This window comes from Patella vulgata, chromosome 6 (genome assembly GCF_932274485.2).
Source record: "Patella vulgata chromosome 6, xgPatVulg1.2, whole genome shotgun sequence".
Classification (NCBI taxonomy): Eukaryota; Metazoa; Mollusca; class Gastropoda; family Patellidae; genus Patella; species Patella vulgata.
The window spans coordinates 68,561,742-68,575,261 of NC_065884.2; the positions used below are offsets into that span (position 1 = coordinate 68,561,742).

At 38.5% G+C, this 13,520-nt stretch overlaps 1 long non-coding RNA gene across 1 annotated transcript; it reads left to right on the forward strand.

Moving 5' to 3' along the window:
- Positions 1-1,311: 1,311 nt before the first annotated feature.
- On the forward strand, positions 1,312-12,560 carry LOC126824116 (uncharacterized). Its single transcript, XR_007681456.2, has 4 exons — positions 1,312-1,446; positions 9,645-9,686; positions 10,755-10,868; positions 12,006-12,560. It is a non-coding gene; the product is annotated as an uncharacterized LOC126824116 (long non-coding RNA).
- Positions 12,561-13,520: the final 960 nt, after the last annotated feature.

The following is a 13,520-nucleotide window of genomic DNA, read 5'->3' on the forward strand; positions in this document are numbered from 1 at the left end:
TATTAAATAGGTCATATATATCATTTTTATAAACCGATTGTGTTTCATTGTAAATGTAGTTTTATAGTGGGTAATATGGATTTATTAAACCATAAACACATTACTTGAAATGAAATGAAATGGGGTTTAACGTCCTACTGTTCTGCTCCGACTGGGCTAATGAAGACGGGCATACGCCATGTAGAGTGCTATTAGGATATTTTGCCCGAATATCAGCACTACGGCATACTCTTATATCGAATTCCAACTGCCAAAGGATCATTTACTAACATGTGGTTCAATTTTATTTAATTAATTCGCTTGAGCGTAGGGGCCGAGGTCGTTAGCAGTGGGAGGAAACCAGAGGACCCGGAGAAAACTCAGGAGGTTGGACAGGCGACCATACTCCTTGTCACGCACAAGCGAGGAATCGATACCACGTCACTTGATTCAATAACTGACCATCTCATCCAACGCATGCGCGTTAACCATTCGGCCACGAAGGTGATAATTATCTTCTCTAACCGGTATGTCCCATGTTCGATCCCGGTGCTGGCCGAGAAAGTTCATCGGGTTTCTCCAACATAGTTTTCCCTTGTTAGTGGCGTTAGTGGGACAAAATACTGAGATCTTATCTACACCTTGTCGTGCACTTAAAAAGAAACCTTGGCAGTTGGAATACGAAATAAGAGTAGGCGTAGTGCCACTGTGCGGACAAAATTTCCCTCATAGCACACTGTATGGCGTATGCCCGTCTTCGTTAACCCAGTTCGAAGCGGAACAGTAGGACGTTAAACCCCATTTCATTTTAATTCTGTTGTTTTTTACAGTGTATGTAGTACTATCGATTGTGGTGTCAGGGGCGGATCCAGAGGGGGGGGGGGTTGTGGGGTCGAACCCCCCCCCCCCCCACCTGCTCAGCTACATAATTTTTTTTGTAAATCAACACTTTTTATGAGAAAAATTTCTCGGCTGTGTGCTTTATCCTTTATCGTCAGATGTGGGACAGGATGGCCACTTAAAGCACGAGATAATGATATAGACATTATGTGATATCACAATTAATGCTTTGCATTCATGAAATTGAATCACAATGTCATTGTATAATTCATAATAAAATTGACGAGGTGTTGAATTTCTCTGTTTAAAAAGCTTAATGTGTATGTATATACGCCAAAATGACGATAGACGCAATGCGGGAGGGGGGGGGGGGGGTTGTCTCAGGAACCTGGCACCCCCCCCCCATGCAAAAATTCCTGGATCCGCCCATGGGTGTTGCTTGTATAATTCGTTTGATGTCACATGATGTATATATAGTATATATAGATCTGTCAGATATTTTCAGTAGTTAGAAGTTACATAGTTTAATTAAAGAGAAAGGTGATATTTGTTATAGAGCGAGGATGACCCAGGCAGCTATTACCCTCGTTCTTCTATCAATTTGTATTATGGGTATACAGAGTGAAGGTAAGGGGACATATTAAACTTTTTGGAGCCACAGTTGCTAAGTGGGTAAGACGCTGGCTCGCTAGTCTGGAGGTCGGGTGTTCAATTCCTGCATTGGCCGAGAAAGTTCATCGGGATGTTCCGACGTGGTTTCCCCTTTGTCAGTGGTGCAGGACGGAGGGCCTGACAAGGACAGCTGTCTAGTCGTTCGGATGGGAAGAAAAACCGAGGTCCCATGTATACATTGGCATGCACGTAAAAGATCCCTTGGCAGTTGGAAATCGATATAAGAGTAGGCCATAGTGCCACTGCCAGGGCAACATTTCCCTCATAGCACACTGTATGGCGCATGCCCGTCTTCATTATATCCCAGTTGGAACAGAACAGTAGGACGTTAAACTCCATTTCATTTCATTTCATACTAAACTTATGCTGTCTGTCTACAGTTAGCTCTGCTTGAGAACAGACACTAAGCTAGTTGACCGACATTATGAGTCCTAAATCGACGATTTTAGTCGAAAACACGAAGTATACTTCAAGAAATTTGTTAAGTATTTATTATGCTACCATTTAATGTAATTGAACAAGTTTATTTAGTCTTTGTGTGTATAACAGATGTGAAACGGAGTAGAAACGCATTACTAAACAGTATACTAATTTTTTGACATGGCGGCCATTTAGGGCAGAGATCTATTCTCGAGGAATGAAGTAGATGGACTCCTATGTGCAGGATATGTAAGAGGCTATTGGGCTGTGGTTTCACACAAAATATATCCTAATTATTTGTATATTGTAATTTATTTCAAACTGAATTTTCGTTTGCAGTATTTCAATTTATTAATTAATTAAAACACTTATAGGGATATACTACTTCTGAATTTATTAACATGCTACGTTTCGATACACATACAGATATCGTTATCAAGCAAATCATGATATTTAACAAAAATGTGGTGCAATATAAAGATAACAATTGGAAACCATATAACAGATTAATCATTAATTAAGAACATGAGAGAAGTAATAATATGGATAAACAATTACAAAGGATTAACAAGATGAAAGACTGTAATGTATTGAAAACAATTAGAAACGAGTTGAATTTAGCAGATTATATAGATAACAATTAAACGCTAATTAGCAGATGAAACCACTAACTACAAGATGAAAAGGGGGTTAACCGCATAGAAAAGAAATCGAAAAGTTAGGGAAGGAAACCATACACTGATAAAAAAACCACATATTAATTAGGGATTAAATTAATCCACCCAAAGATTTAGGAGAAAATGTCCCGAGTCCCTGTTTAATTTTGGCTTATGTTTTTGAATTTCTAGCGCTTCTCGTACAATTCTATTTTTCCATGTTGATAAATTTCTGGCTAGTATTTCTGTATTATCCCATTTGATTTTATGCTTTGGGTTTTGGTAGATGTGTTGTAATGTTCTTGTTTTGTAACTTCCGTGTGATGCTCTTTTGTTCTCACTGAAATCGGTCGGGATGTTTCGCCAATATACGCCCATTACTTTCTCGGCCATCACCGGGGGCGAGTGTGACAAAGTACTCTATAACTTTCATCAAATTGAACGGTCATTTAGGTGCTTAGAACTGTATGACATCAGCTGGTTTTTTTTTGATAATATATATGATATTGACTTTTCAACTCTGTATAAACTTCTGTTAAGGCATGAACTGGCTATGATCTAATAAAACATGTAATTAATCCCATATGTCATTTACAAACTACATATGATCTGTGCACACGCTCCGCATTTCTGCAAAGGAATACGCACAGGTCAGTAAGCATGCCATGACGAGATAAAATCAGACAATTGCTTGTATGACAATGTGTCTTATCTATTGCCCGAGAAGGTATATAACGAGGAGTTTGCTGACAGTTAGACAGACGTCTAGGGAGAGGAGAGACGCACAGACCGACGTATGGACTCTCCCGAGTTCAGCCGCTGCCTTGGCAGAGGGACGGAATGCTGGATTTAATATAGTAATGTAGCGTCTAGTTCCCGATGTAGTTTAGTTCCTTATATTGTTGTTGTATGTATGTAACTGTAGCTGTTTTATATACCTGTTGTAAATAAATCCTATATTTACTAAACTCATCTCTGGTATAACTAAGATAGTGTTACACGAGCCCGAGGCCTTCAGGTTAGCAAGTCGGCCTTTTACTCATCGAGTCACCGTGACTCCCAACAGTAATAATTGTATTACATTCTCTTATTAAAAAACATATAATGTCATATCTGATTTTTTTCGGATGTATACACCCTTTGATGAACAATAGAATATACTGATATCAAACAATCACTGAGTCAGTCTGAATAGTACCAAATAAAATTATATTTAAATAATGGGCGAATGTATTGATTTATTCATAGGTTTGGATGTAAATTAAAATTTAAAACCAATAGAGTTTAAATAAAATTACATTTTAATAATGAGTGAAATGATTGATTTATTCATAGGTTTGGAAGTAAATTACAAATTTTAATTGATATAATTAAAATAAAAATCAACCGCGTGACTAAATTGAATTGGGTTACCTGGTTTATTATTTAAATGTCTTAATCCTCATGTCTATATACATCTATTAGAGATGACGCATATTTGCGTTTAAGTATTCGTTCTAGGGTTTATCTATGGTTATATCCCACCCCTGGGTTTATCTATGGTTATATCATATCCCTGGGTTTATCTATGGTTATATCACATCCCTGGGTTTATGGTCATATCACACTCCTGGGTTTATCTATGGTTATATCACATCCCAGGGTTTATCTATGGTTATATCCCACTCCTGGGTTTATCTATGGCTATATCACACCCCTGGGTTTATCTATAGTTATATCACACCCCTGGGTTTATCTATAGTTATATCACACCCCTGGGTTTATCTATGGTTATATCACATCCCAGGGTTTATCTATGGTTATATCACATCCCTGGGTTTATGGTTATATCACACTCCTGGGTTTATCTATTGTTATATCAAACCCTGGGTTTATCTGTGTAGGATAAAGCACGAGACCGAGGTTATGTTGGGGAAAGAAAGACTGAAGAAAATAACCCGAGAAAAAGAAAAACTGAGGCCGGTAGGCCGAGGTTTTTCTGTCGAGGGTTTTTTCTGAAGTCTTTCTTCCCCAGCATAACCGAAGTCGAGGACTTTATCTTGCTTATAAACCGTCTATCTTTTCATGCACGCTAGATGAGAATATCCCAGAATTCCCGTAACCCCAAATTTCCCTGTATATATCCAAAGCCGCCCCGCCTTTCAGACCACAAGTTATTCCGGGCATAGCATATACCCCAAAGATCAAAGAGATTTACCGTTACAGGTTTATAAATGCTTATATCACATCCCCGAGTTTATCTATGGTTATATCACAGCCCTGGGTTTATTTATTCGGACTCACAAATATGCGTCTTGTAACGTGTTCAATAGAATTTGGGTTTAATTAACTAAATGTTAAATAATCAATATGAGAATATTTTAGCGCAGATATCGCTTGGATAAATTAGATATTGTCAAAACATGCAAATGACAATCAGTATTTTAAAAGAGAGAGAGAGAGAGATCGAGAGACTCAATAACAGACCCTCTGATCTAACACGCACGTTTGCTCCCCTCCCCCAACCCCCCTCCCTCCCCTCACACCGAATAATTGTAAACGCACCCGTTACTGTAGTTAACGTTGCGTTCGTTCCAATATCGGATAGATATAATATTTTAATATTGCTTAAGGTTTTATTTCAAGCCTGACTGGGTCTTTTCAGATATAATTTAATTAATTCAATAAATTGTCACGTCAAAGTATTTTTTTTTTTAATCATTTAATAGTATGTTTACAAATTTCGCATCAGCTGGCGTAAAGCGGTTGAAATTCAATAAAGTTAAAAACATGTTACACACTTCTAATATACGAGGGCTGGCTGGAAAGTTCTAAGCCTATATGTGGAAGACCTGTACAAAGTCGCTCAGCACGAAAATGGGTTATACTCATACATTCGAGGTACATCTCATTGTGTACGAAATTGTCCATATCAGACCATTGTGGCCATGGAACGGCCCAAAGTGATATCCTAAATATCGACCACCGGGCTTAAAAAAATGGTTATATTCATACATTCGAGATACCAGTTGAAACTAATTTCAAATGAAAGTGTACACCCCCTGAATACAAAATGGCGCATAACAGATGATTATGGTCCTGGGATGGTCCAAACTGAAACCCTAAATATTGCCCCCTTAGGTGTGAAACTTGAATGTGAATGTAAGTTCAATGTACGGCCTTTGAAAGACCTGTACAAAGTCGATGGAGACCATGTCGGCATGTATCTGGGTTGATAACTGCTCTTTAGCTAGTTCAGTCTATTTCTGGTGATTTCAATGGGTGGGTTCACAAGATGGTCTGGAAAAATGAAATGAAATGAAATGGGGTTTAACGTCCTACTGTTCTGCTCCTAACCTGGGCTAATGAAGACGGGCATACGCCATACAGTGTGCTATGAGGGAAATTTTGCCCGGACAGCGGCACTACGGCCTACTCTTATATCGAATTCCAACTGCCAAGGGATCTTTTACGTGCACGCCAATGTGTACACGGGACCTCGGTTTTTCGGCCCATCCGAACGACTAGACAGCTTTCCTTGTCAGCCCCTCCGTCCTGCATCACTGACAAGGGAGAACCACGCCGGAAAATCTGGATGAACTTTCTCGGCCAATGCAGGGATCGAACACCCGACCTCCAGGCTAGCGAGCTAGCGTCTTACCCACTTAGCCACGTGATCCCCACAAGATGGTCTGGTACAAAGACAATAATAACTCTACACTTGCGGTTTTAATGTCAACGATTGCACATGTTGGTGGCAAAAGTTTGTTTCAGCCCAATTGATGTATCTGATCAGCTTCAGAACTTTTCAGCCAGTCCTTTTAAGTTAAATACTACTACGTTACTCATTACAGGCAACGTGAAGCTGGCACGTTATTCTCGATTCGAGTAACGAATAACAAACCAGCTCGTAATTCGGGATTCGCGAATGACGAACAACGAGCCAACACTAACTTAGGCCGGTCTACCTTGCATCCGACCATTTCCTCGCTACCCCCGACCGTAGTGGTAAGTGAACGTCGGAGACGACAGTTTGTCAAGTTATATTTATAGCACGGCTTTCATGAGTTAACAGGTTTAACCAGAGGCCGAAGACCGAGGCGTTAAACCTGTTAACGAATGTGTTAACGAATGAAGCGTGCTATAAATGACTTGTAACATTGACAACTGCTCAACATGTTTATTGTTATTGCACAGATAAACCACCATACTGCACGCAGCGACCCATCTACGTCATACTTCCCAGAATGTGACACTGTCCCGATTAACCGCCATTTAAAACGCCCACGTGATCATTTTGGGGCGGGACTTATCGACTAAACACCGATTTGTTTAGACAACAGAGTAAAAATAACCCACGCACGTGTGTTTTATGTAAACACGCCATGTCGCTGACACTCGCGTAAAAGCGATATATAATATGTGCTATGGGTAATATTGCAATAAATTCTTTACCATTGTAAACTGTCTTTAGAGTTTCAATCTGCTTATCTTTCAAAACAAGGTTAGATCCTCCTAAATTTGTTTTCGCAAACAAAACCGCCTCTGTGAAATTATGTTTCATGGGCGCCGCCATATTGAATAATTAGAGGACTATTTTGTGATTCGGCTTTGATTAGTTTGACATCTTTCATACACACAGCGGCTAAATAAACATATTTAATTTCATTCAATATGACAATAGAAGAGAAATAAATACTAAAATCGTCGATGTAGGAATTAAAATGTCGGTTAATTAGCTTAGGGCCTATTCTCAGCCGGAGCTAGCTGTAGATAGGCAGCCTAAGTTTGGGATGATAAACCACCCCACTTCTCTGTATGATTTCTACTAAAACTAGTGTAAACCAGCTAAACTGTGCAATAACATTGAACATGTCTAGTTATTGCACGGTTAAGCTCCACCCAATCTACTAGAGGGAAAACAATCTGCTTATTCACCGAAAAGAACAAAGGAAGATTTCCCATTCATGTTACAAACGACTTTAAAATCCGGGGCTAGAATCCTGGAGTGAGTCGAGCGGTCAGGGAGTTTGACTATCGACTATAATGTCTGGGCAAATCGAGAAGAACCTTTGGTCTTTTTCAAATTCGGCCTTCAATTGCTAGGAAGTGAAGTACAAAACTCCGAGATATATATTGGTGAGAATAGACCAAGTGTAGCCCGAAACATTGCTTCCCCAATTTGATTAAAACACAGATCCTATTTCCTTTCGTTTTTTATAGCTCAAAATTTCGATTTACTTGTCTTTACTACACTAGGATGTGGAATAGTTGTTATATAACTCGAGTTCTAGTTGATGTGTGGGATAAGCCAATGAAACGGTCTGTATCAGTGAGTTCTTGGCGTGGCATGCACGGGACTGTGGGTGTCCTTCTCTAGAAACATCAACGCTAATTGGTTAAAGGGACCATCACCCTTTTAACAGAGTCTCAGAAATAAAAGTTCGTGTACGTATGAAATTTAAGCGCCAAAATATAGAGGAATGGTGTATTTGCCGTGTCTCAAAATTTCAGCTCAAAATATTGAGTCGACCGGATTTCGGGTGACCTGATAATCTTTAGTCATTCTGTACTTGATAACGAAAGATAACGAAAGATAAATTTCACCTACACAGTTATTTTTATAAAATAAAAGTCTAGTTTTGTCTAGACGCCGTATAATATTTGTTTTTTTCTAAACAATATTTATTCATAGAAAGTGAATTGGACAACATACAGAAGCCTATAGCCCCCCCCCCCCCCATAAATAAAATGAAATGGGGTTTAACGTCCTACTGTTCTGCTCCTATACTGGGCTAATGAAGACGGGCATACGCCATACAGTGTGCTATGAGGGAAATTTTGCCCGGGCAGCGGCACTATCGCCTACTCTTATATCGAATTCCAACTGCCAGGGGATCTTTTACGTGCATTCCAATATATACACGGGACCTCGGTTTTTCGTCTCATCCGAAGGACTAGACAGCTGTCCTTGTCAGGCCCCCGTCCTGCACCACTGACAAGGGGATCCCCCCTCCCTCCATAAAAGTACATACATATTGTAAAGACATAAAAGAGAAAAAAAAAGAAAGTAAAGTAGAGGAACGATTAAATTATAAGATGGCTAAAAACACTATATACACGATATGTACAAACCACAATCAGAAGATTTATATTTCACACATTTTCATACAGAATTTCCAAAATCTCTGGGAGATCAGCACACCGGTCTCCATTTTCAGATGAAGACTGGCGGGTTTAAAGCGGAAATTGCAAATTTTTACGTTATATTTTTAAAATTTATTAAAATAAAGCCTGAAAATAGATGGTATCTATAAACAGTCCTACCTTGTTAAAGAATAATCCTATTAATCCTATAATTCACTATTGCCAGCTGAGAAATTGGCAAAAATATCATTTTCCTCTTCATTTTCAAACGTTTGAAAAAAGCTACTCCATAGTGGAGAACAGAAAACAAGGGAGGTAATTATGTTATTATTTCCTGTGTAAATGAGTTTTAAGTGTGAGAATGACACCTATGATCGTATAATTGTGAGTTGACAACCTATTGAGCAAAAGACATAGAAATAATTACGTTTTGACTTTCTTAGAAAATTTGCAATTCCCGCTTTAACTTGTTTGAAAACATATCACGTATACTGAGTTAGTTGCTCGGTTTTAAGGTAGAGGAATTTAGGGGCTTTTAACACAAAATTAAGCAGTTTTATTCTCCAAAATATAGCTGAGATTTGCCCGTTAATCGAATGTTTGACATCATAGAGTCAAAAAGCCGCTCGTATGACGCGACCTTCCTCTACAACTGGTCAGATCTTCATCGAAAGTATAAAAAAACCGAAACGAAATGTAGGCTATTTTAATCAGACTGTCGCTTCCTAGGCAGAATTCTCCGACAATAACTTACTAAAAACACTTATATGGATATACTACTTCTGAATTTATTAACATGCTACGTTTCGATACACATACAGGTATCGTTATCAAGCAAATAATCATATAAGGATTAAATAGAAATAAAAATTACCATAGGTTGACAGACATTTAAAAGATTGTTTTGAAATTTAATATGTTCAGAATAAACAGTTTATTAATTTGTTACAGGTGTCCATTCGGCTCTCCGAGATCCCACTCCTAAATTGATCGGTGAGTACTCTGAATAATCCTTACACAATGCTATATGTATGGTTTAATGGTCGAGAAGAGGGGCGTCAGTCACGAGTTGTTATTTCAATATATTACACAATGTCTCAAAGTAGCTAAGTCTCTATCTAACTCAATATCATGCAAAATCTTCGAAAGTGAAAACCCGAATTATTTGTCAGTTTAAATCAACATTGATATTGTGATCTTACCGGGAAAAGATGACCTTCTGATATCCAATATTTAAAGACAAAATAAACATTTTACAATTGGTACACGAATCGTCTACTCTAATGCGTTTTAGCGCCATTTGTAATAAGGGACTCGAAAAATGAGGCTAGGCATATTCCACAAGTCCTGTGACGCCATGTTCTTTTCTGGAGAGCATGCGCAATAAATACTATCGATGTAGACTGGAATAACCAGACGCTAGAGATTGCCATTCGATTGAGACTTCTGGCGTATTTTGCCGAACATAACTGATAAGAAATTAGAGTAAAAACAGAAACGATTGAATTTAAATCAGTTGATATACATTCACATTACATAGAGGATATTTGTCGTTTTAGAGTGAATACCATATTTTATTTCATCGAGAAGCAAGAAAACTTATATTTTCACGAATGCATAGCATGAGTGAAAATATAAACGTTTTCTTGCTTAGAGATGAAATAAAATATGTTATTCACGACAAAACGACAAATGTTCTATTTATTTTATGATTTTACAATCATTTTAGGTAAAAACAACTAGCCAGTGAAATAACACTTTTATTTCACTGATAAAATGCGGTATTCCACTACTGATCATAAAATGAATTATTATATGCGTTGCGACGCATTAGTATCAATTTTTAGGTCCTAAATATTACCGATTTAGCTCCTTTAAGCTCGAGACCATTAAACAACTTAAAATACAGACACTCGCACGTGCTTTGAAATGAAATACGTCATCCGGGTCAAAAATTGTAACTAGTATAAATAATCTACCCTTGGCATATACAGTAATAGCATTTCAAAGCCCTGTGCCCTATGTATTTTAACTGACATTTAAACAATTTTACAATTACAGGGGGTTGTAAATATCGAAGAGCACACATGTGTTATCTGAACGCAGGAGGGAAGTGCGCGCAGTGGTGTGCAAAGCTTGCCGATGAATTGAAAACAAACTATGGTTATATACACGGTAAGTCGCCAAGAACGGAAATGAAATGAAATGGGGCATAACGTCCTAGCTCACGAAAACGTGCATACGCCATACAGTGTACTATAAGGGGACATATTGTCTGGGTAGTGGCACTTTGGTCTACGCTTCTAGTCCGATTTATAACCAATCCCTAACTGCGTACTAATATCATTCGGCTCCAAATTGAACCAAATATGAATCACGAAATTTATAACGCACAATTAACCAGTGCATGGCAGAATATTGCAGAAAAACTAATTGCATGACAAACGAGGCTATCAAATGGCTACACCGTAAACAATACTTTTTGGAGACAAACAATACTTTCACCGTTTTTAATACCTTAAATCACTGTCCAAAGTTTTAGGGAAGACCTCAGATTAAACGAAGGGCTGTCATGTTGCTGTACTTGGGATAGATTTGTTTGAACAGGAAGAATAGACACACTCCCTCAAAAGCTCAAGTATAAGTCAATCCAGCAATGGGCAGAGAGGGATTTCCTCAATAGCACACGTGTTCTTTACATCAGACGTATTAACACAAACTGATCCGGTCAGAATTGACGCCTTTTACTCATTTTACGCCTTCGCGTACTATTTTATTTAGCCATTTACACTAAATAGGAAATATTTTTTTATCCAAATGTACTTCCAACACATTTCTGTTTTTCTCAATAAATTTTAAAAGTTGTTTTAGAATTTAATTTGCAGAAGAAAAAAAGTTAATATTGGGAGCTAATGAACTCGCCCCGAGTAATAATACAGTGATAATAACGAAGAAGCAAATATTTCCTGCTAATCAGTTTTCTGACTGCCCAGGGCCAAGTCTATAGCGGTATATTAGATTCAAAATTCTAATTTGCTATCGTCTAATTTCTATTCATGTAATTTCTAAATTAAGACAATATTCTATTGTGCTATCGTCTAAGTTTTAGCTTCTATTCATGTAATTTCTAAATTTAGACAATGTATAATCCAATTTCTTAATTTGTTCAGCGTAACGATAGCACGTTAGAATTTTGAATCTGATGTATACAGCCATACCAGTCCTCTGTTGCCTAAACGTCACACATGCATGCAAATTACATGTAAACCTACTAGTTTATTTTTAATTCTGTTATTTCTTTTATTTTAACAGGTTGTCGCTATGGTAACTATCAGAACGTCCATAGATATTGTCGTCAAGGCCGAGACAAAATGAATTGTGGACACTGTAACCAGAATCAAGCTGCGTGCTGCGGTACATGTAAACAGGATTGTAACATTGATTTAAATTATGTGGATAAATAAAATGATGAAGCCAGGGGAAGAACGATCTAAGTCACATTTTTGTCTTTTCGCATAAAAGACAAAACAGACTTTTGGACGAGAATGCTTGACGCGAAAACAGAAAAAGAGTGGGTTTAATTACAACTTCAAAATGATGTTTAATACGAATCATAATTACCAGTACAACAACTGACTTCCACTTTTCAGCCAAATTATGGTCAAATAAAGAGTACGATGGACGTATTTGTCCGGGAGGCCATTTCAGAAGGTCCTTGGTTCGATGCGACTCCGGTCGTTCTTACCTGAAATTGATTGTTCCACAGAAAGCTTATACAATTTGCTACCAGATGGCGCCATTAATTGGGGTTCATTGAAAAAGTAACTTAGATCGTTCTTCCCCGGGGCTCTTCAAATTATTACTTGATACTAACATTGTTTCCTTTTTGACGGAGAATATCACAACATGCAGGCAGTGTACCAAGGAAAATGAAACGAAATGAAATGGAGTTTAACGTCCTACTGTTCTGCTCTGAACTCGGCTAATGAAGAGCTGTTCACCATCCAATGTACTATGAGGGAAATTTTGCCTGAACAGCAGCACTTTGTCTACTCTTATATCGAATTCCAACTGTCAAGGGATCTTTTACGTGCATGCCAATGTGTACACAGTACCACGGTTTTTCATACCATCCAAATGACTAGACAGCTGTCCTTGTCAGGACCTCTGTCTTGCATCACAGACAAGGGGAAACCACACCAGAAAATCTGGATGCACTTTCTTGGCCAATGCAGGGATTGAATACCCGACCTGAACTTTCTCCGGTCTACCAGGAAACAATTGGGGTGGCAATGTAAAAAGCTCCCAGTAACCACAGTAACATAACTGCGAATATTTGTCTGCCCGGAAAGCCACCATTGCCGCTGAGAGAATTTGTATGTGCCACAGCAAGAAAATTTTTGTCCCATCCCCTGCAACCCTTCCAAACCTGTGAAACCCATATTAAGACCACGAAATACACTAAAAAGAAATTAAAAGAAATGGGGGTGTACGAAAAAAGACGGGCATACGCCATACAGTGTGCTATGAGGGACATTTTACCCAGACAGCGGCGCTGTAGCCTACTCTTATATCGAATTCCAAGGGATCTTTTGCATGCACACCAATTTGTACAAAGGACCTCCGACAAGGAGAAACCATGCCAGAAAATCCTGATGAACTTTCTCGGCCAACATTGAGAGTGAACCCGCGACCTCCAGGCTAGCGAGCCGGCGTCTTACTCACTTAGCCATCGTGGCTCCCAACACATTATGTAGGGTGAAAATTTAAAATGAGGGGACATATAGGTTGCCCGATCCATACTTTGAGCTACGTCTGGTAAAAAGA